Source organism: Stegodyphus dumicola, chromosome 10, assembly GCF_044657685.1.
Source record: "Stegodyphus dumicola isolate Sdum_Otavi_A_Nest chromosome 10, ASM4465768v1".
Classification (NCBI taxonomy): domain Eukaryota; kingdom Metazoa; phylum Arthropoda; class Arachnida; order Araneae; family Eresidae; genus Stegodyphus; species Stegodyphus dumicola.
Genome location: NC_140777.1, coordinates 88,613,874 through 88,639,360, shown reverse-complemented (window position 1 = coordinate 88,639,360; position 25,487 = coordinate 88,613,874). Strand labels below are relative to the sequence as shown.

Genomic DNA, 25,487 nt, shown 5'->3' with positions numbered 1-25,487 from the left:
ACCTAGACCTATCAAACACGCGCCGAGTGTGCTACCGTTCACCAGGAAGGCATGCTGGAAGACGGAAGAAATTACCTTATAGACGAAAAATAAATTTTAATGTGCATCTATAGTGGAAAAGTTATATATAATTTAAACTCAGTTAAATAATAAACTCTTTAATTACTGTAGCCTTTCGGTCCTTATTTATCTGCATTAAAAAATGTGCAGTTTAACTTATAAAAATTTCATTTTTGTTTTGCACTTAACGATTATTCTGCATTCAGGTATGTATGTGATATATGGCGTTAGAAAAGTCTTCTGTTAATAGCGATAAAATGTAAATGTTTATGAAGTGTACTAGTTTGATATACTGCAAATCATGTGAATTAGATACGCTATAAATTACCTCAATTCAAAATGTTATCAAAAATGAAATAGAGATGTAAATTATTTAGAAGCCCGTATTATGCTTCAAATCGCTCAGATGGTTAAATACTGCTTTAATTTGAGATATGGATTATAAATTCATGGAATATCGTATGATTATATTTCGAAACGTTAGCGATTTGCCGGAAAGGGGCGATGATAAATGTCTTGGTAGCTCAACGTGGCACAACGGTGACAAAAGAATGAGAGTCCGTATGCAAGCTTTAAATATTTCTAATGTTTATAGTTTTGTGATGTATCTAATGTTTGTAGCATTGTGTGATCATATAAGCTTTATCTATTTTCTGCATATTCCACACTAACTTTGATTTACTTTAAATTTGCTAATAATAACATGCTCTACTTATATTAAGCAGTTTACACCAGAAAGGTATTGTCCTAATCATGTATAAAGATTTCGATTTTCCGTATTTTTGCATGTAGCAGAGCCTTAAATTGCAAATTACGATTTATCGTACATTATGTAGTACGAGGGGTATTTGGAAACTAAGTACCGTTTAAAAAAAAAGAAAAAAAAAAAAAGTAAAACAATTTTTTTCGAATCCAATTTTATTTTTACATGAAAACACATGTCTTAAGCTATTTTTCAACATAGTTTCCGCCAATGATCAAACACTTGTCATAGCGGGTGACCAGTTTTTGTATACCATTGTCAAAGGAACTTCCCGGCAGTTTCGATAACCACGACTCCACAGCATTTTTCGTGTCATCGTCAGATCCGAAGCGCTTGCCACCAAGCTCGCGCTTCATGTGCAGGAACGAGTGATAGTCGGACGGCGCCAAGTCCGGGCTGTAAGGCGGGTGATCGAAATGCTCCCAATGAAACTGTCGAATTAACGATTGAGTGACACCAGCAGTATGGGGCCGAGCATTGTCATGGAGCAACACAATTCCTTTACTGAACATTCCTCTTCGTTTGTTTTGAATGGCACGCTTTAGTTTTGTTAAAGTCTCACAATATCGTGCCGCATTAATGGTTTCACCTCTGGGAAGAAATTCAGAAAGCAAAACGCCTTTCCTATCCCAGAAGACAGTGCACATGATTTTTTTGTGATGACATTGTCACTTTGAACTTTTGTTTTTTCGGAGAATGAGTGTGTCTCCACTCCGTCGATTGTTGTTTCGATTCTGGTGTGAAATGACACACCCAAGTTTCATCACCTGTCACAATTTGGTTTAAAAAGTTTTCTCCCTCATCACTGTACCGCGTGAGAAAAGTCAGGGCACTATCAAATCGCTTTGTTTTGTGAACATCAGTGAGCATTTTTGGAACCCATAGGGAACACAGTTTGCGATCATTCAAGCGGTCAGACACAATTTCGAACAAAACAGTACGTGAAATTTGTGGAAATGCCTCTGAAAGAGTTGTCATTGTGAAGCGTCTGTTCTCACGAATTGCTTCATCAACTTTCCTTACCAAATCATCGGTGACAACAGAAGGCCGATCACTCCCGAGCCTCGGCGTGAACATTTGTTCGACCTGCATTAAACATTCTTACCCACTTTCTCACCATTCCATCACTTATCGCGTATTCACCGTAAAATTCTGTCAGTTGACGATAAATTTCGGCCGCTTTAACATTCCTCGCGTTCAAAAATTTAATCACGGCACGAATCTCACAGTCAGCGGGAGAACTAATTGTCTTAAACATTTTGAATGTGCACAGCAAACTGAAAACACAACATAGAGCAACCAAAATGGCGACCATTGAAAGTCAGTGAACAAGAAAGACTAGTGCGCATGCGCGGGACGCCTACCACAGCGTTGCGACGGCGCTAGAATGAAACGGTACTTAGTTTCCGAATACGCTACGTACATGTGGATTCAAATGAGCAAACACTAATCCATATGATTATTCCCTACGATATTAAAAATTGTTGTCATCATAATGATAGAATAACATATGTGTATTTAGTAATTTGTTTTTATGCTTAATAAATATTATTTTTCCAACAGGTATGGATTTATCATTCAGTGTCTATATTTGTTGAGCATGTGCATAACGATGTTTACTGAAAGTAAGCTTTGCAAATTCCATTTTCGGTGAGTACTTTTAATAGAATACATTTCTTTAATGTGAATAGGACTAACAATTTTATTTAAGCAAATATTTTAGTTGTTCGCATTATAACATTAAGAAAATCTGATGTAGATATCACGTGACTTCTTTGCACGCCTGTTAAATTACACATATTGAGATACGATCTTCCAAATCAAAGGGGCCTTTTTGGCACTGCCGATTGCGATAAAAAAGAGGGTGGCACAACTGGGTGTTGTAGTTTTCTCATGTGCAAAATTTCAACGTTCTACGACTAATTGCTTTTGAATTATGAGAGATATACACGTATATGCAAACGTCACGCCGAAACTTGTTAAAAGTCGCAAATACAGTATTTCAACATTTTACGGTTAACAGTTTTTGAGTTGTGCTTCATATGCATATACAGACGTCATGAAGGAACTAATCAAAATGCATTCGAAAGCAGAACGTATGGATGGATATTTCAGTTGAAAGCTGAAAACAGAAATTTTTGTGCCATTACAGCGCTTTCGTTACATCAAGTAAGGAAATAAACCTTGTTTCAATCGTTTTCTGCGTCGGAATACAAGTAGTTCGCATTTAGATGGTTATAAATACATATAATTTTAAATTTGATATTATATGTTTTTAAAATTAATTCTAAAATACTACGAAATGTGTAATTCGTGAGTAGTTAAAAAAAATAAATGTGAATTTTATATGCAGAATTTCTAAGAAAACGGAGCGTATTAAAAATAACCATAACCTATCAAATTAGTTTCAGGAAATATATTAAATTGAAAGACTGTAGTTAAACAAGACTTGTCGCCATTAAGAAAATGCACATGCTACAAAAATACGTTATCGCTTTATATAAACGCAAATTTGTTAAAGCGAAATAATTTGTAAATTAATTACTTTTAATAGCCTCTTCCTTTGGTTTGATCCACATTTATTTTCTTGCTTGAATCCACTCCATCGGCGGATTTTGATGACGGATGAAAAGTGAATTATGATGAATGAAGAATTTTGACAATGGGTTAAATTTTTACTGCTCCAAAATCAACGTTAAAAAATTATTGAAATTTTAAACTTGAAATAACAAGAAATACATTATATATAAAGATATAAATTAGTATATTAATAGCACACATTTTATACTACTTGCTACATGCAAACTAAATTTATAGATATTTTCAAAATCTAGAAATGTGCTGCAAACATAATTAAGCACAAATCTTCATACAAAGCCTTTTTTTAGCTTTTAACGTATTCGCACATGTTACTAATTTTAAATGGAATGAACTCTCTCTATACAAGATATTATGATCAAAATTTATTATATTCCAACTAAAATATCCACTTCACCACTTTCGAATCCATTTGAACAATTGTTTTAGGTGATATTTGTACTATACGGACAGAATAAAGGAATCTCTTTTCCAAAACGGATCGCAAAATGGATTTAGAAGATATTTATTCATGACATCTGTACGTGCGTACGCACATATGTATGCATCTCGCTAAACTAAAAACGAGCAGGTTAGAAATTTTGCAGCTGGGACTGCTATAACATCTGGTTGTGCATTTCCCATTTTCGTTGCAATAGGTCGTACTAAACGTATATATATTTATACGTATATTCTCGCTCTGTTATTCGGCTGAGCTCGTATTTTTTATTTCTACATGTTCGTAAATTGTGCACTTCTTGATTTAAACTTCCTTGAATTATGTTTTTCTTATATGTCTTCAGTTGGTCTGCATGCAATAGTTGTAGAATTATAAACAATTTAAAATTTAAGTGTCGTCAGGCCTAACGAGGCCGTCATTTGTTTACATTTGGAACTCTTAAAAGAACAGTCAGTTGGTCGAAAATATTGTCTTCCTACCCTCTGGTCGAATTGCTTATTTTAAGTAGAAACTCTAATTATAAAAATTGTTTTTTTAACTGCATTTGATGTTTTAGAGTTTTTCTGTATTTTACAATTTTTAATGAAGATTTTTTGTGTTTTATGTATTTCGGCCTTACCACGAAGTGAGAAATGAATAGATTAAATGAGAAATATATCTCTAATGAAATTTGAAAAAATAAGTTTAAATGAGTTTCAGCGGAAAATGTGTATAATTTAGTAGGCCGTACAAAGAAGTCATACTGTGCCCATATCAGATATTTTCTACAAGCAGAAATTATACATGTGCTCTCGTTTGATTGTTTAAATTTTTTTGGATAAATAATGCTACCTGTTGAACGAAATCGAAATTGAAATAAGAAAATGAAACGAAGAAGCTTTAAATTGTCATATGTTTCATATTCTCCGTGAAAAACAATAGAATACTAAACCATTTTCTAAATTAAATTTTCGCTACCTTTTAGTTGTGATTTATTATTACCTACTTTTCAATAAGTTCATGGTGTAGATAAATTAGTTTTTATCAAGCAAAGCATTTTACTATTGAATGTAATATATATTTTTAACTAAAATATTCTGTATTATAAAAGTCAAAATTCCTTATTGCTTCATTATTACATTAAAAGCGTAACTTTCTCCTCCTCTGTCTACTAATTCTATACTTTGAAAACGAATGATCTGTGAGCGAGGCGTTGGCTTCTGTGACTTATATAAATGGTCGTTTGTGGCTTGACACTAATGAAGACCCCGGAGACCGATTCTCTACAATATTAGGGCTATGTTCCACCCCCTGTATCATTATCCCGGGAGATCATCCCCTGCTCAATGGCGATCATCCGTAAAACGTCTTGTTAAAACTCACCCTACGCTACAAATAACTCTCCTTCTCATGAAACAGGCACTTGATTATTTCCCTATTTTCGTTGGCAATACGTAGAAATCGTGTGACGTTATCCATCTAAAGTAAAAAAAAAGGAAATATGTAACCAAACGTAAATATTCTGCTTGTAATTTTATCGAAATATATCTGAATTTTTTCCATCATTATATTATATTTGTTTCTTATTCCATCTTAATTCCTATTATATATCAATTTTACGCTTATTTTACCTATTTTTTACGGGTTTTTTTACCTATTTTTTACGATTTTTTACCTATTTTCGCATCAAATTAATATGTTCTTGAAAGCGAACTATCCCATAATATGATTTTATTAAATAAGAGCCCTTAGTGTCTTTTGCCATAGTATATTTGCTAAAGGTTGAGCCTGTAATAAGCGGAATAGGATTTCAATTTTATTTGTAAGCGTAGAATAAAGTGAATAAATTAACAGAGCTTAAAATATATATGCAGCTGAATTCAAATGTACTATTCTATATGTTCATAATTCCTTAAATTAATATAGATTTAAACTCATTGCGAAAGTAGAAAAATGTTTATAAATAAAAAATATTATCAGCATTTCGGACTCACTATCAGGACTGGATCCAAACCCTTCGTCAGGGATCCCAAAGCACAAATTTCTTTCTTTTTATCAGATAAAACATGATTATGAGAAACTGTTGCATGATTTTGCGGCCTTAATCCTGAGCTTGTGAGCCTAAGTGATAACTACTGACTAAAATCGAATTTAATTGGGCATTCATATAGGAAAAAAAAAAAAAAAAAAATGACGGCAAAATGTCGTGCAAATATCACCATTACAAATTAAATATTCTAATTCAGTTTTCTTTAAATAGTGTTTGTTCTTTTGAACCTTGGGATTCCAAGCAACTTCACTAAAGTACTGTATATCAAATCAAAATTTTAAAAAGTTTGGAATATTTATCGGCCACAAACTAGCTGTCTAAGATAATTAATTAAACAATGTTTAATTTTGTTATTAATATAACCTATAAAATAATATGAAAAATTTGTTCTTTTATGAATAAATGTTTAGAAAGGTAAAACTTTTCTTTTCATGTTCCTTGCAAAACGGATGTCTATTTTTAATGTTTTTCAACATATGTTTTTGTGAATATTCCCATTAAATTTCAGCAATAATAATAATAATATAGTTTTAGGAGGGGTTCCGAAGCAGTAGTGTTTGAAATGACCACTCAAATGCAATTATTTCCAACCAAAGAAAAGCGTTGGTGTGAAATGCGATCTGAATGAAGAATACCGCCCCTTCCCCCAAGAAAAAAGAATTTAAATAAATTTCGAACTTTTATTTCTTTCTTTAAATTTAGAGGAGCGTTAAGCATTTTATAAAGATCCGACACAATTCTCTCGTTTTCAGAGAGCAAATTGTTTTCTGTACCTTTTTGCTAAACTTCATAGAACAAATAAATGAAACCAAATAAAAAAAACACAACTGTGGCGCCATCTGCTGAGCACAATCAAAAGCAAGAAACAAAAAATAATCAAATAAGGATTTTAAACACTTCTTAAAAAATATATTAGGTATTAAAATTGTCAGTTATCATTCAAAGATTTCAGTGAATGAGGAAAATGTTTCTAGTAGGACAAATTCAGCAACTGAAGACAAGCGTTTTTGTATAATTTTAGAATGATGTAAAAAGATATCAAAATATGAACAGTGATTAACATTGAAAATTGTGTTAATTTCTGATGAAATATTATACCATTTTTCATAATGAACGTTTGCGAAACACTTCAAAACCATTTGCCTCACAAAAGTTTAGAAAACTTTCTAGAGAAAACTGTTCGTAGTCGTTTTCCGCATGAAAATCGTATTCAGTACGTCAATTATTCATTGGAGGCTTAATTGCACACAAAGTAGTAGCAGCAGCAATGGACTTATGCAAGCGACCATGCTTATTCTAAAGTTTTCTTAACGTAACTGATGTATATGTAGCTATACTGAAGTGATTCGAATTCTGTTACAGGATCTATAAGAACTAAACAATAAATTTTATTATTAGGTGGCTAAATTAATCTTAGAAACTAAATATGTACAACAAAAGCTGAATTACGAGAACCTGTAATTTTTGTATACAATACAAAAGAGAAAATTGAGAGTAATAAAATTATTAGGATTCACTAATGGTAGAAAATTGTTTGTAAAGTAAGAAGAATTTTGTGAAGCTTTATTAATAATACAAATACGCTCACAAACAATAAAAAAATTAAAGAAATGTAATGTACATATACATAAGGAAAGATCCATTGGTAAACTAATTGATAAATAGATATCCATTTGTTTGCACAAGGTAATCTTTGACTCATTAAATTACATCTACAGGCAATCAAAATTCACTGTGTATGCGTTCGAGTCTCTTCATAAGGACTTATACTTTATTTACATCCAATAAATGGGATTGAATATTGACATACAATAAATTTCCATCAGCATGTGTATTCTAAGTGAAAGGTAATGTATATTGCAAAGAAACACTGTATAAATGGCTCTTGAGGTTTAGACCAAATCATGTTATTTCGCCCTTTAAAATGCTTTCTCTTTAGCTCATCACTGTTACATACAGTACATGTCTTTCTATTCATTAGTAGCCAAGCCTTTTCTGTCCATTTGCCACAATTTCTTGTCATTTCAACAAAGAGTTACATCAATAGTGAAATACTTCCTCTAAAAAATCTGATGTGTACACCACATGACTTCCTTGTACGGAATATTAAATTATACGCATTTTTTCTTACATTTTATTTAAACTAATTAGATTGAATTAAATCTACTTCGCCGACAGCGCATAAACCATAATAGAATAAATGCATTCTTTAAAATTCACTTTGTTTACCATAGCGACACTCTGGCGCTAGGTTTACTTAACAGTATTACATTTCATTCATATTATAACTCAGAATATACAAAATGTATATCATTTAAAGAATTATCTAATCGTTGCCACATGTTATATTCAAATACAAAAATAAAGCTAGAACTATATATAAAAGAAATTAAGCAAATAAAACAAAAAAGAAACAGTTTTTCACAGACGATTGAGTATTTCTCATTTAATTAATTCAGTTCTTACTTCGCGAGAAGGCAAAAATACATAAAAACTCAAAATATCTATATTAAAAATTACGAAGTAAATCTCAAACGCTTATTTCCTCGAAAAAATTCCAGAAAGAATTAAGCATGATTTAATTGGCAATAATAAATGAATGCGTTATCTTTGTTGTTGCGAAGCTAAGTTTCTCTAGATTGGCAACAAATCCACTAGTCTCCTGTTTCAAATGTAAACATGAATGGCCGCCATTAAAAACAGGCTTAGCGGCAATTAAACAGCTTTGCTGATAATTCTAAAAATATTGTACACAGATTTACTAAAGGCATAAAATCCTTAACCGGAAGATAAAAACAATATAATTCAATCATTTTTAAAGAAAAAAATGTACAATTTACAAACATATAAGAGTAAAGAAACTGAGATTACTGAGCCGGGTAACAGAGTGGATATATATATAAATATATTTATATACGTTTGGTGCGACCGATTTCAACCAAAATGCTAGGTGCACATCTACATGTTATAGCAGTCCTATGTACAAAATTTCAACGTTCTGAGGCTACTCGTTTTTGAGTTATGCAAGATACGTACGTACATACGTACGTACATACAGACGCCACGAAAAATTCTCTTCAGAATTAATTTTAAAGCAGTTTTTTAATATTTTTGAAGGAAAAGAGTATTTTATTCTGTCCTTACGTACAGATATCCCGCAAAAACATCGTTAAATTGCATTCGATAGCGGTCAAAATGGATATTTGCGTTGAAATATGCTGCCTCTTGATTTCTTACCCTACGAATATGCCTTTAATACTAGAGTATACGTTGTGAAGTGTAATATATTAATATTAAATTTGTTATGGAAAATATTTGATATATGTCGTGCCTCAAAAAGGCTGCTTTAGTAACGGACTTTAAAGAGAAATTGTTTCATGTTTACGTTACACAGCACACATGGAAGATCCATGCAGAAATTCTATCTCCAAGAGATGTATCCAAGGGGTAATGTTATATTTATTTCATATTTTGTAAAACTAGTTTTCATCAATGTTATCCACTGAGCAATTGGTAGACATAGCTGAAAAGTGGCTGAGGTAGCTAAGGAACCACATTCACTGTTATTGGCAAGATAAAAAATTATAAAAAATATCTGAGAAGGAAACGGGTAGCAAACCGCATTACTTTTAGGTAAATCTTATATTTAAAATTTCTTATATTTAAAACTAGTGGGCTTCAGCCAAAGAAAAATTTGAAAGTTCTATGTACCGCTGAAAAGCAAATCTTCGAAAACATTTCAATGAACGAAATTAGTTCATTCTTTCCAAGCAAAAACCAGTTCGTGAAAAATGTTTTTATTGCCGAACCAGGAAACAAAACTTTGGCACTTTAGGTTAATACGTAAGACGTCATGATTTATATTTAATGTAATATAACAACATTTTTATCAATATTAATAAGAATTAACGTGGCAATACTAATCTGAAACAAAGAAGTTGCCAGCAGCAGCTATATATTTAAAATACTGACATTGACGAACAATTTTTGACATACTGTGACGTCATGGGCAATCGCGTGCTTTCTTCGACGTCAGAATATGACCTTATACAATAACATGTAATGTTTTTGGCAATATTATATTTATTTCATATTTTGTAAAACTTACAAATTTTTGATTAACAAACTCTACTATTTGAAAGAGTACAGTGGCAACGCTTTTCGAAATAAAACAGATTTTTTATTTCCAGCGTGCTAGACTGTTGCCATTCCGAAAAATGAATGCTAAAATTAGCGTCTTCAGAGTTTTTAATTAATATCTCGCCTTATTGAAGTCGTATGAAGATGAGAATGATCGAAATTACTTCCCAGGAATTTTTCCAATCCCGGGGGGGGGGGAGCACCTCTCTTGAAACTCATTCCCAGTCGTTCCGGGGGATATGATGCCAGAAACGAACAATCAAATAAACAGACAAAACTGCACAGATTTTAATAGTATAGATTATTAAAACCGGAAAGTTTTCTAAATGGAAATGTGTTCGTAGATTGTATATTATTTATCTTTGTAAGATAATAAGTAATGAGACTGGGCTAATCTTTAGAATATAGTAACAGTTATCTAATCTTTAGAATATGGTAATAGTTTGGCGACATTTTGGTAAGGCGATAAAGGTTACTAGCTAGAACTACTTTTTAAGTGAAAATAGGTCGATGTGTACATAAATAAAGTCAAGAGTGTGCGCAATGCCATTTTTGTGCAATTCTGGGAAGTTTTTTTAAGTGAAAATAGGTCGACGTGTACATGGATACCGTGTATATGCAATTCTTAAAAACGTGGCAAGCAGTTTGCGATTCTGCACTTTCTCCCAATTTCGCACCTAATCTTCGTCATTATTAAGCATTTTTGTTCCATAAAAGTTCTAGTATAAGCGTAATTCGGCTAGCAGATTGTTGGAAAAAAACTGTTGAGTAAAAAAAAAAAAAAAAAATATGCCTTTACTTCGTGAAAACAAAATGGCGTCCAAAACAAAACTAGCAGGTTACTGTAGCAGGGTTGGTCGCCAAATTTTCGCCAAAAAATCGCCAAGTTACCATAATGTAAAGATTTATCTGAGACTGTAATTAATACATGTATTAAATAAATAAACTATTAAAACATATACTGATTTAGTAGTTATTAACAACTAGATTTCATGTAAATTATAAATTATTTATGAGATGCAAATTGCTGTCTCATTTTGCTTGTGTAAACATGAGAAACGGATTACTTTTATTATCACAATGTTTAAAATAGGACATTTTCTCTATCATTCATTGCAATAACAAGAATTATACATAAACTATAAAGATATTTCTCATTCCTTTCCGCATGCCTTTGTGGTGTAATTGAAAGCATACTCGATGCGTATTCGAGAAGTGCAGGGTTCGATTTTCAGAAAATAAAAATTAACCCTAATTGACTCGTGGCGCCCGAACCCTAAGGCGGGGGCCGATAATTTGCCATCACCAGCATTTGTCGAATGGTTCCCTAATCCTCATTCACACTTTAACTTATTCACACTTTAATATATAAAGCATTGCTCTCGCCTTTCCGCATGCCTTCGTGGTGTTCGATGTGTATTCGAGTTGCATTCAAGGTTCGAGACTCGGCAAGGGCACTGCACATTTTTCACGTCTTCTGCTCCCCTCTCCCGAAACAAAAAAATCTAACGACTCTACAAAATTACTATATAACAAATTTCATAACTTGCACATTTCTGTTACAGTCATATTTCAAATGTGTACTTCTCACTCGCTGAGCCTCTTTTAAAAGTTTTTTAGAGTCTCTTTCCGCAGCTGTTTCAGCCTAAACCACAAATAAAAACAAAATGCTACTCGATGCAGAGTTAGAAAAGCAACAATTTGTTACTGAACTGAGATTTTGTGCAATTTCCTGTTGAGGAAGCCTTGGAAAATAAACGAATCCTTTTATGAAAGAAACTGTGTAAAGAAAAAAAAAGGAGCAAAGCGGTGAATAATTTGCACGTGAGAGTCCAGGCTTGACCAAACATGACGTAACTTTGTAGCCTTTCCTCTGTCGAGAGTCACCTTGAGTTGAGTGGATGTTTTCCTGAGTAACGGAACTGCGAAATTCGTAGGAGTTGCTCTTCCGTGACGATTTAGCTTTCAGCAATAAGAGACAGACGCAAAGAAAAAAAAGTAATAATAATAAAAAAATTAAAATAACGAAAATAAGAATAAAAATAAAACGGAGAAAGAGAAAGTAAAAATTGCTTCTCCCCCCCCTTGTTCTAACTGTATAGGTAGAAAATTAAACATAATTCAAAGGCTATGATTCGGGCATATAACAAAAACGCAGATTTGATAATAAGAAAAAGTAGCCAGTATTTTTTATTTACGATATTCTTAATTTGTCATTTTCTGTTCATCTTAAATTTAGGAGGAAGAAACTTCCCTCTTCTCCTCCCCATCTTTTTAAATTTTTCCATAAGTTCTTTGCTTGCAAAAACTATATAAATTATTCCATAATTATTAGCTGCAATTATCATTTAAATAACAATTTATTATTATTATTAAAAACCAAAATCAGTATTGAAACTTATTAAATTTTGAGAGATTTGTATTTATTTGGTTTTTAAAGAGGCACTGAGTAGATATTTTATTTAGCATTTGCTGCTAAAAGATGTTTACGTAGTTTATAAAGTCTGCTTCTCTTAGGGAGTATACACTCTAGACTGTAAAAAGACTATTCAAGAATTATCTTGTGAAACAAAATAAAAGTCAGAGACCCTTTCATTCGAACACAACTTAACGATTACCCAACTTGGGTTTATATACTGTGTATATAAGCCAAGCACTTCTGGCTTAACAGAAATACGTAACGATGAACAAATTCAAAATGTGGTAGATTAAACGCGCAGCAGGGCTCTGGTTTGTAGAAAACCGGTGAGACAAAGCTTAATGGCTAGAAGCACTCAACGCCACTAAATCAATTGTCCAATAATTGCAGCACAACCTGGCCTGAAATAGGCAGAGACCCTTTAAAACTAACTTCCGAAACTCTTACTTAAAGAGCATTTCTTTCTACCTTAATCGAGTAAATGATTGCTGTCTCATTTACGTGGCATGAAAAGCGTGGGTGAAAAGAGAATAATAGGAAAGTGCTAACTACAAATGAAATATTAGTTAAAGATAAATAGATAAACCTCATAAGATTTAGTTTCTTTTCATCCAAAACACCATTAACGACAAATTTAAAATGCACTTTTTTTTAATGGAAAAAGAAACACAATGCAGTTTAAAATTAGGTGAAAAGCAGCCATAGTTGAGCATAGATTTCAAACAAAACTTTGTCGATTTCGATTGCGTCAGCCAAAGTTCATTCTTATTAGGAAGCAAAAAATTTTTGAAAAAATATTTTACTTACGCTTTATCGCCTTCCAGCTTAAAAACGCTTTGTTCAAACTTATACCAGTCTGAGTCTGCATTTTTGCCTTAATTTAAATTGTAGTGATTTTTAGATTATCATTCTATGAGCACGTGCTAGCTAATATCTACAATATATTTTACAGAATATTACAGTGCATAATATTTTAGCTAACACATAGCAAGGTCATTCCTTTTAGAGCTTTTTGTAAGGTTCGCACAAGACAAACCGAACTTAAAGCAAGTGAAGTCTACTGCATCCGGTTCCGTTAATTTCAGGCCACATGATATTTCATGATTTAATACAACGATACTTTCAACGATACTAGTTAAGGACCTAGAAGGAAACCTCTTCCAGGTGTTTCTTGTTTTAAGTGTGTGGATTTCGTATTTTAAGGTATTCGACCACGTTCAACATCCAGATTTTGGCAAATAGTACAAATAAATCTATTATCGGTGTTATAATTTTTTTGTTACATTTTGGGTTAAAAACAAGTTAAATTTCATCGTTACTAGAGAAGTTCCACAAAAAAATTTGTCAATATTTTACTTTTATTTACTTACCTTTATGACTGATATTCATTAATGTATAACGAATTAAATGACATTGTTCTAATATTTTGACACAAAATCAGACCAGTTCTGAAATGACATGCCAATTTTTTTCCCATATTTCGATTCTATGATTTAAATTACACCAAACTGCGAAGTTTTGTAAAATTCGCACGAGTAGATTTAAAAAATTACTTTAGCTCCTCCATGTTAATTGAAATATGGTATATTTTTATTAGTCTTTCTTTATTTCTTTTTTTTTTTTTTTTTTTTTTTTTTTTTAGTTAAACTTATTTGACTCTTCCTTTATCATTTCGAAAATTAGATTCATTCCAAATAAAATTCTCTCATTTTTTATGATTTATTTTTTCAATTTGTATTTTTAAACAAATTTTATGAATTTTTCTAAAAAGATTTTGAATTATAATCTATAAATTTTTACCATCATCTTAAAGTGGATGTATTTCTAAGCATACCGGCAAAAAAATTGAGTTTTATATTCAAAGTTTCCGAAAATATACGCGAATTTATATAAAATTTTTATATATTATTTATTAGCGCGTTTTGAAATTTGGCATATTTTTTGAAGGCGATAATAATATCAAATGTGGCTTAGGAACATGGTTAAAATTATATGAAAATAGGAACGATGTAACTTTTTTTCCGCTCATGCAAAATGTAAAAAGGGAAAGGAAGATAGGTTGTCATAAATTAAGAAATTCGCCAAGTGAATAGTTCTTGGCGCGAACAGGAAAAAAAAAAAAAAAATACGCCAAGATAAATTTTTGAATTTCTCCATAAATATCGCACCAAATTTTACAAAATATAATATTTAGGCATAATTTGAGTCATTAGAATCGAAATATGGAAAAAACTTGGCATGCCATTTCAGAGAAAGTCCGATTTTGTGTCAAAATACCTCTATTAGAAAGATGCTATATATAAATTTAATATATATCCTAAGTCGCGTTTTGATTGAGGCATGAAAAACGCATTTTGAATTTCAGCAATCGACCCAGTAGATCGGGAGATATAGAACTGTCCCTTTTTTTTTTTTTTTTTTTTTTCACAGTGTACATAGCATTAACTTTTACAAGATTTAATTTACAATATGTCAGGGAATAGTTGTGGAAAGTTTGATGAAGTTACTACAGTAATATGTTAAGTAAGCGTTTTTTACCTAATAGAAAAATTTACAAAAGTCAAATTTTTCAAAAAATAAGTACAATGGAATGCAAACACGAAGAAAAGGAAAAGAAAATGTTGCCAAGCATAAAAATTAAACTCCAGAATTCATCTTATCCCGAGCAGATAAAAAAAGAAGGTTTAAAATCTCCTTTTTGAACATCACCAAAAGTATTGAAATGAAAAATTCTGATTTTAAAGTTATTATGTGTACTATTAGACATCATCTTTTGAAGCTTTAAACAGAAACTTTCCGTTCAGGGCGTACAACAATAACAGCCATAATTCTGCTTCTAAAGACTGAAGAGACAAAATAAAAATAGTTTTGGGAAGCTTAATAATTAATTTAATAAAAGATTTCAAATAAAGTAGTAAATGTTTTTTGAAAAATTTCATAAAAATTCACAATTAGAAATTTGTCGACTACCTTAACAAGATAGAAAGTACTGCCGTTTGAAAGAAATATTTGTTGTAAGTCTCGTGTACGGGCGATGCAATGAAACAATAGTATAGCTATATTTTGCAAGATTCAGTCTCGCTTTTATTAAATAGCAGCACAAATCTTCAAATGGAGTCAATTTACCAAATGAAAGATAAATAAATTCCTGTCGTGAAATAAGTAATTTAAATGTTTCCTCCTGTAACTTAGCTTTACCATTTATAGCAGTTTATTTTAAATATAAGCTTTTGTGTTTTATTTCTTTAATTTAGGGGGGCGACTAATTTTAAAACTATTATACCTATTGTGGCAGCTTAGCTTAAAACTGCTTCAAGTGTTGAATTGATGTCTGCATGATAAGATTGCAGTTTTTCTTAACCATTTTTTTAATTATTATTATTATTATTATTTTTTTTTTTTTTTTTTTTTTTTTTTTTTTTAATTTTTATCCCAAAGAGGCTTTAGTCCAGATCCTCCTCCTTCTCGTCGTTTTTGAACCTAATTTTGTTGCAAAATGTTAAACTAATATTGTGCATTACAATGCTTATCTTAAACTGGCGGGTCATATGCGGCTGCATTAGTAAGTGCGAATCATTTCAGTTGTGTATTTGTTGTAAAATATTCAAAATATGACATTACATTATTTTCATCATCATTAAAATCGAACGCAATAACGCATTCCATTTATAGATAATAATTTATAGCTCTTATTTGCAGATTCAGAGGGTGTTCACATATTTCTATAACGATTTTGCAAAGATTTATATATCAACGAACTTTAGAATTTTATTTTCTAATATATTCAGTCTGATAGCCCATCTGTTGAGTTATAATATTACACCTTGATTTCCAAGATAAATGTCCTTGTCTTTAAAACATCAAGGTTGATTTTATTTCACTCTTCGTTCACAATTTCCCAAGAATTTTTCAGAATGAACTGAAAAAGAGACGGAACGCATGAAAAAAACACCAAAAAACGCATGAAAAAAAAACACCAAAAAACGCAGAGTCCATCCAATGTTTTGGCATGCCGCTTATAAAGAGCTTGTTTTAAAAGGTCAAATGCACAGTAATTCATAGGAGACCCACCAGGAGACTTAGATGGGATGCATTTAAAGGGAATAGCTTTAATTCTGATTGGTTCCATTTCTCATTTTTTCAAAAAATAGAGCAGTAGATTTAGAAGGATGGTTTGGAGCCTTATACTGATGGAACTTAACACAGTGAAGATTGTCTGGATTAAGACGTGGAATTTCTTCTTTAAAAATAGATGTTAAACATATTTTTGATAGTAATCCGAATTAATTTTGGCATTTTTTCCTACTTTCCTTATTTTAAGTTTTCTGCTCTCTTCTTTTTTTTTTTTTTCCTACTGCAACTTGCTTTACTACTACTAGTACTATTACTACTAACGTATGCACAGCTTTTCAATACTTCAAATACATCACAAATGCACTTATTTCAAATACAACAGATATGCAGTATTCTCTAGCAAGCAAATAAAGAAAGAAATGAGAAGGTCCAGAATTTATAAGAACAAAATCTGAATTGGACACCACATGACTGACTTCCTTGTGGAACCTGTTAAATTATACACATGATTTGCTGCATTTCTTTTAAACTTATTTCCTGGAATTTCATGTGATATATATATCTCATTCAATCAATTCAGTTCTCACTTCGCGGCAAGAAAAAATTATATACGAGTAAAACCTCAAAACACCTTTATTAAAAATTGTAAAATGCAGAGAAAACAAGCAACTGGGCCAACGTGTAGGAAGACATGATTTTTGGTGCACAAAAATGAAAGCTTACATTTGGTTCCACTCGGCAAAAAGACTCAAAACTGCAGAAACTGAATTAATTCACTATTCTACTAAGAGTTTCAAATGTAAACAAATTGTGGCTTCGTTAAGCCTAGTAGCACTTAAAAAACTTTAAAATTGTTGATAATTCTACAACTACTGCATGCAGATTAACAAAAGGCATAATAACCCAACCGGAACATAAGAATTACATAATTCAATCATATTTAAAGCAAAAAGGGCACAGATTACCAACATATAAGAATTAAAAAAACTGAGCTCACCAAGCTGAGTAACAGAGTGGGTATATATATACATGCTTTTGGTGCAGTCAATCGCAACCAAAAAGGGAGGTGTGTAGCTATATGTTATAGAAGTCCCAAATGCAAAATTTTAATGTTCTGAAGCTACTCGTTTGGGGATTATGAGAGATGTATACATACGTACGTGCGTACAGACATAATGAAAAAAAAAAACTGTTCTGAATCCATTTTAAATTCATTGTACAAATTCATTTTTGGAAAAAGAGTCCTTCATTCTGTCCGTATGTACAGATGTCACGCAAACGCATCATTCAAATGGATTTAAAAGCTGTCAAAATTGGTATTTTCGTTGAAATAGGATACGAGAAATTTTTCGCGATTACGATACTTCCTTTACTTCTTACAGGGAAATAAAAAGGTATAAAAAAATTAAAGAATGTATATCAAACTAGTAAATAAATGTAAAAAACCACGAGCTTCCAAAGAATTGTTTTTTTCCCCACGGTAAGAATTAATCAGTATCTCTTATAAAATGAGTCATTACCCTTTTTTTTCCTGGCTAAGGAGCTTCTGGAAGTTAAAATGCGTGGTTCCGCGGGTAGTGGTCATTTGCGACCGGTAGTCCAGAACTGACCCGCCCTTTTCCGTTTCCGAAAACACAAACTTGAATCGGATGCTGTAGAGTTCCTGTCATTTCGGAATCACAGATTCCTTCATTATGTTATATGTGCTTGCTTTTCTGCTGTTTTCCTCTGCGTAGGTGTCATCTCATTAACCCTAGCGTAAAAGAAACATCTTCACATTTCCTACAGGCTTCATTAAGGGACTAATTCTCTGCTTCTCGCTTGAGTTGAAATGGTTACTTGAAATAAATCAGTGTACTGCACTCTTAAAATTCTAACAACGAAAAAGCTAAATATAAGATACTCTTCTACAGAGGCTGTTCACACATTTTTTAGACGATGTATATTGCATTCACAAAACTAAATTACATAAAATTCTTGTGTTTTAAATGTTCTATTTAACATCCCTTATTCTGAACTATCTTTCGACACCGCAATAATGCCTTTTAAAGTGGCAGAAGAGGTATTCTATCCCATTCCTCCCGAACAGCTTTCCAGAGTCCTGTTCGGGTTTTGGGACAACGTTTGGATAATGCAGTTTTTAAAAGTCCGAAAGCACAAAAATCCATAGGTGACACATCGAGAGATTTAGTAGGGATATCAGTGAAGAGTATGGCCTTGATACCAGATTTTCGTTCCATTTCTTTTAGGAAATTTACAGTGGATTTTGATGTGTGACTACTAGATTTGTCCTGATGGAGTCTCACAGATGGATGGCACTGTGGGTAAAGCGATGGTATTTCATTCAGAAATATTGGCGATAAAATATGTTCCTGATAGTATTTGGAGTTAATCTTGACATTTTTTTTTGCACTCTCTTTATTTTTAACTTGCCATTATAAGAAAAACCAGCAAGAATCAGGAATCCCTTAGAAAAACTTTCTTTCGATTCTTTGAACCATGTACTTAAATTTTTTTTCTCCCCTTTTATGATAATAAATGGCTCTTTTTTTTTTTTTTTTTTTTTTTTGTTACAATCATTTAAATACACCCGTGCTTCATTTATTGTGACAATTGTTTTCCATTTTTCTATGGATAAGTGTTTCTCATATAGAATTCTGCTGCGTGTCCTGCGTTGAGCAATATGCTTTGGAAGAAGACGATACGCATTGCGTTCTTTTGCTTTCTTAAGATTTAAATCAACGTTTGTCATTTTGTTTACAGTGGACACCGAGAATTTTAATGATTTTCCAACTGTCCTTGACTGGGGAGGGATTTTATTTGAACGTTAAACAACGTACCTTTGCAGTAGTCGAAGATGTCCGTTTTTTCCTTGGATACTTGTTTGGAATTTTTGTCCCACTTGATGCTCCAATTTGACGTTTTTTCCTTTCTTGTTGATGATATTACCTATCGACGCTTTAGATATTACAAGACCATGACTCTCACATCGTTTTTGGATAACGGAGTATGCATATTTCTCTTCGGAAAGAGCGTCAATGTAGCCTTCGAATCACTGCTTTGTTAAATTCGCCATTTTGAATAAAAACAAAACTTTCAAGCCACAGACGATAATTTTGACTTTTAAAAACATAGTACAAATGCAATTGCTTCTTTTGCAGCAAACGATTTTTTATTACCGCTTACCGAAATCGTCTAAAAAATGTGCGAACAGCCTCTGTAATACGCAGATGTCCAAAATTATCCTTATATGCATCAGCATATTTCCAATCTAAGAATCAAAATTAGTAATAAAGCTCGAGATTGAATCAAATCGAATAAAAATCGAACATGGACGCGCATGTCACAATACTGTATTATGAGGCAAATATTAAAACTGAAATACATGTGACAAAGTATTTTGGAAAAAAATTTGCTACGCTGGATTCAGATGCAGGTTTTGGGCTTTAATGTGATCTCCTTAATTTGTAAATACATATATTACAAAGAGATTTTATGCTGTCAGTATGCAGCCAATTAGAATTTGAGAAAGTGTGTATCTCCTTAGCACTATGTCCATCAAGAAATTGAGAATTATCAGGAAAGTATAGAGGTTTCTGTAAGTTTTGGATGGACTATTAAATGGCTTAGCGTCTTTGATTTCAAGAAATTCGTCAAACCTGTTTGCTCGATGTTGGCAAACGTTATTATCCAAGCAAAAAAAAATTATATTCCATGTGTGCCTGTGAAAAAACTTTATATAAAGCTGTCAAACCTCTTCCTGATACTTCTGAGCAGACATACATCCTCTTTGAGCATGGCTAGGAGAGTACATACATTATTATATTTTTAAATCCACTTTCATATATCTCATGTTCCACATCCACATTCTTGTGTCCCTCACAACATTTTCACTGCCATAACAATCATATTTCCTAAGATCAATTGAAGAATTTACCACTTTTGATTACCTTCAACTTACACGGTTTCGAATCGGGTGTTAACCCTTAGAAAACCGAAGCCTCCGCTAACCAATATACTTAAAATACTGAAATGCCCTATATGCCTTTCCAGATTCACAGCACTTTCCTCCCCTCCCCGTCTATTAACGCACAAGAGATGTGAAGATTTCAAATGACATCCTTTCTAGTTCCTAACAAAGAAGCTTCCATAAGCCAATTAGGACAAGCTGTCTGCAATAAGCTGATACAAGGCATTTAGAGAAAGTGCACTTGCTACTGCATACTTGAGAAGAAAGGAAGAACACAACATCGCAATCTCGGCTGTTTAGGACGGTTGTGGTCGTTTGAATGGAAGGCGTTTTAGCCTTCAAGGGGGTACACTGAACAGCGATTTACCACTGAAGAGCACACAGGTCTTTTATTGTAGACTCCAACTCTCATGCTTATTGCAGTGAGTGATTCAGATGGCTTCATAAGGTATTTTCTCCCAACTCCCAGCAGCATGCCTTCGTGGTGTAACGGTAGTACACTCGGCGCGTATTCGAGAAGTCCAGCTTCGAGTCCTGGCGAGGGCACTGCATATTTTTAACGTCTCCATCTTCAAAGTAACCTAATGACTCTACAGTGGCTTTCGAACTAAAAGATGGTGGACAATAATTTATCACCACCATGATTTGGTGACTGGGTCCCCTGATCCCCTGTCGTCCTTTAAAAGTTCGTGTATATAAGGTATTCTCCCTCGTGGTGTACGATAGCACACTCGGCGTGTATTCGAGAGATCCAGGTTCGAGTTACGGCAATTATAAGATCCTTCATTTGTAAGGATCTTAAGTTTTACTAACGTTTATTTTATTTTAAATCTTTACTATCACTTCTTATTTTCTATTTCCGGCCAGAATTATAAGCGTTAAAGTATTTATGCAAAGTTTGTCTAGCGAACGCCAAGTATTTAAGTTGTGGCTTTTTGCCAAGCGAGAGAGAGGAAGCAGTTAGTCGAAGCAGGCCGCTTACCTTAGAAGTTTACTCAGTTGCTGGTTGCCTTCCACGCTAGAGGTTTTAATCCTCTTGATAATTTTAAACGTATTGTAGTGTTCACAGTTCTCTGTACTACATACGGCTTCCTGTTAATATAAGGCCAATCTTCCACGTTTATTATTTTAAAGTTAAATTAGAGTTTAATTTTATTTTTATATTTTTACGTTAGACCACAAGTAGCGGGTCTGTGTATTCCGAAGTACGGAAGTTATTGTAAATAGAGAAAAATAAAGGGTTTTGTATACCCTTCTTGTGTATCCTGTCTATCTTCCCACAGTCATTGAACATAGCTTTAGTAAGCTCTCTGTTCCGAGTCAGGTCCTTGCATGTTCCCGAAGAAGGTTAGACGGAACATTGAACCTGATACATTCATCCTGGTGAATGTCCTTTTGATCCTGAGCACCTCTGAGAACATCACTAAGATAGCTGACTATTTCTTGTCTACACACTTTTGTGATCAATTTTGATTTCCCATGGATAAGATACCACCACCACCAACAACAACAATGATTATCATCGTAAAGGTCATCAGTAGCAAATACCCTGATGGACAAAGTGCTTCAGTTTAATTTTACTTCTAAGCTATACCTAAATTTATTACATTGCTGCTGACCTATGTCCTAGATATTGATCTACAGTGGTTCCACCAGGACACTACAGTGGCGCAATACAATAAATTTCTTGGCCGCGACCAACACGGGTCTCGTCAATGACTAAGTCTTTTATTAATGCTGGCGTCCTCCGATTTAATTTTATTAAAAATCTGTCAACATTTATGCAGTGCCTCACACCAGTGATCTATGGCTGATCACCACTGACCAAAACCTACAGATACTAATTGACAAGATATTTATAACAACATCAAAAGCTACTTCTAATGCTATATATTCGTGTACTTGACGTAAATCGTTTTTCAATTTATATTATATCATAACTTGTTTGAAATCTAGTTAGGCTCATTATTTTAGGTAAAAGAACAGAACACTGGTTTTGAGTATCAGTCTTCGGTTTCGATGGCAAGTCCAATTTTCGTTCAGAGTTTTGTATTATTTAAATTGTTTAGAAACAATTTTATATGCCATTGATTAAAATTCTCAAAATCTGGCTCAACAAAATTTTCCAACTTTTCATCTGTTAAAACTAAAATGGAATACAGCAAAATCTTTCTGTGGTGATTAGCGCTCAAGTTCCATGGGCTGCGACTGGGCCGAATTCACCCAATCTATAGATGTCGCTGTGTTTGGGGGATTTAGCACGAAATTTTTTAACAAATTTCATACTAATTATTAATTTAGCTGTGATTTTCTTTACCACTAGCGGAGTCTGATAAAAGATTCGCTCCGCTATTGATAAAAAGTATTTTTAATGGCCAAACGTATCAGGTTCAATGTTCCGTCTTACTTTCTTTGGGAACATGCACAGACCTGACTCGGAACAGGGAGCTTACTAAAGCTATGTTCAATAAATATGGGAAGTAGACAAGATACACAGGAAGGGTATACAAAACCCTTTATTTTTCACTCTTTACAATAATTTCCGTACTTCGGAATACAGAGACCAACTACTTGTTGTCTGAACGTAAGAATATAAAAATATTTAACTCAACTTTAACTTAACTTTGGAATAATAAACGTGGAAGATTGGCCGGATATTAACAGGAAGCCGTATGTAGTACAGAGAACTGTTAACACTACAATACGTTTAAAATTATCACGAGGATTAAACCTCTGGCCTGGAAGGCAAACAGCAACCGAGTAAAACTTCTAAGGCAAGCGGCCTGCTTCGACTAACTCCTTCCTCTCTCTCGCTTGGCAGAAAGCCACAACTTAGGTACTTGGCGTTCGCCAGACAAATTTTGCATAAATAAGTTAACGCTTTTAATTCTGGCCGGAAGTAGAAAATAAGAAGTGATAGTAAAGATTTAAAATAAAATAAACGTTAGTAAAACTTAAGATCCTTACAAACGATGTTCATTTAGGCTTGAACTGAAACCCAAAGTTAGAGGAACAAAATAAAAAGTCCATTTAATTGTTAGTGCTCATAAGTAATACTTATTCAATAAAATACTTATTTTTATTGGTGAAGTACTCTGTTTTTATTATTTATGCAGAAAGGATAAACAAATTGCACTTAAGAGCGTCCGCTTCATGGCTCATTTTTTTCCAGGTGAATTAAAACGTTTAAAATAATTATATCTAAAACTGTATCTCATCTCCCGATCCAACTTTAACTGCGGTCGCTGCCATCAGCATCTAAAAAGAAGCGAAAGACCTGTGTGTAAGAACCTGTAATTAAAGAGTTCCATAGAAAAATCTGCCGATGAAAAGACTAATTCATGTGTGACAACGGGGTCAAGTCTTTGAAATGGTTAAGGAGGTTTTCTGAATGAAACTCCCATTCAGGACATTAAACTAGGAAGCTAAGTAGGCCTGAGATTACAGGTACGGTCACGACGTTACTTGCATCTTTATTTATTTGTTTTTTTTATCTCCTAAACTTGTGAATCCACTGTCAAGAAATGAGGAGAAAACGCGTTTTTGATGCAAGACCGCTCAACCCTCTCGACTGTGCTAGCAAGAGAACTCAGTATTTACATGTTTAACTTATAGAATAACCGAAATAGAAAACCTCCTTTAGGTCTTCACAGTTTACTTTACTTAAAGTCCATTAAGAAATAAGCTTCTTTTTAACTACATTTAGAGATGACAAGTGTGAAGTACTATAACGTTCTTTTTCTTCTATCTTAAAGATGTAGAATTTTTCTTCATGTCTTAAGTAATCTTTTACATAACTCTATACTTTAATTAATTGCTCAGTTTATCTTTTTGTTTATCTTTTTATCTATCGATTTAGCTTTTATTTTTTTTTCTCAATTTATCTTTAAAAAATTAAAAAAAAAAAAAAAAAAAAAAATCTGAAATGTTTCAGATTTTAAATTACGTCCAAAGGGGCGTTTTTTAACATTTTGTGTGTTACCTTTCTTTATTAAATATCATGTTCCTCGCACTTAAACCATAAGATCCAGTGCAACAGCAATATCGCAAAATAGTTTTAAAACGAGCATATCTTTAGAATTTCCGATACAGAGACTCACGCGCTGGAGATAAAAATGTTTTTTCTGCACAACGTTGCCATTGCTCGCTTTGAAATCCTTGAGTTTGTTAATCTAAAATTCGTCAAAGTTTGAAAAAATAGGAAATCGATCATAAAACAAATTTCAAATTTCAAATTTGGTCTTCCACATGCTCATATTCGTTGGAGGATTACGTTATTCAAAATTCGATGACTCTATGTACCGTTATTTTATGACAATGTGAGAAATATACATACATTTACGCAGATTTTCATTATTTAATTTCTTCAAATATAATGCAGGACTCTAACATTTTATGGCAACAGTTTGAAAAGTGAACCGACATTTATCCGTCCGACGCAAAATGCCAAAACGAAACTAATAGTCCTTCGGGATTCAAATCCCTTTGGACTAACAATGTTAATTTTTTCTTTTACTTATTAGAAAATTAGGCGTGTACTACTGCTTCAGAAGGAGAAGCCGATCAGATGATTACTGGCCAATTAGACGAAAGTTTCGAAGAGTTGTAGCTTCATCACATTTTAAAGAAGTTTCATCACATTTTAATCTGTTTCTTGTTGTCCCAATCACATTCTACGGGAACATGTTTCTCTCGGCTCAGTGGCAATTGAGCACATTCGAAAAAATAGCCTTAACAATTTTATTCCCGTTTGAGCCTCTGAGGAGAGGATTTTATTCCCAATTGAGCCGGATCGGAAAATATTCCTTCACTTCATTTGAAATGCAATCTGTTTCTACGGCTCCTTCCAGAAATAGAGAACATTGAGGTAGTGTTTTCAGTGATGTAACAGTTCTTCATTTTGCCTTATTTCAGCAGAATCTTTGGACCTCGTTTTACACGTTTCCAAGATACGCCACAAAGCAGCAGTTTGTTGTAGTCTCTCAAAAATCTTAG

General features: G+C 32.9%; 1 long non-coding RNA gene across 3 annotated transcripts in view; it reads left to right on the top strand.

Moving 5' to 3' along the window:
- The window catches only part of LOC118194396 (uncharacterized), a 1,067,480-nt gene that overhangs the window by 542,541 nt on the left and 499,452 nt on the right, over nt 1–25,487 (top strand). For all 3 annotated transcript variants that reach the window (XR_015043453.1, XR_015043456.1, XR_015043455.1), the window contains exon 2: nt 2,387–2,473. This is a non-coding gene — a long non-coding RNA (uncharacterized LOC118194396). The remainder of the gene's footprint in view (nt 1–2,386; nt 2,474–25,487) is intronic.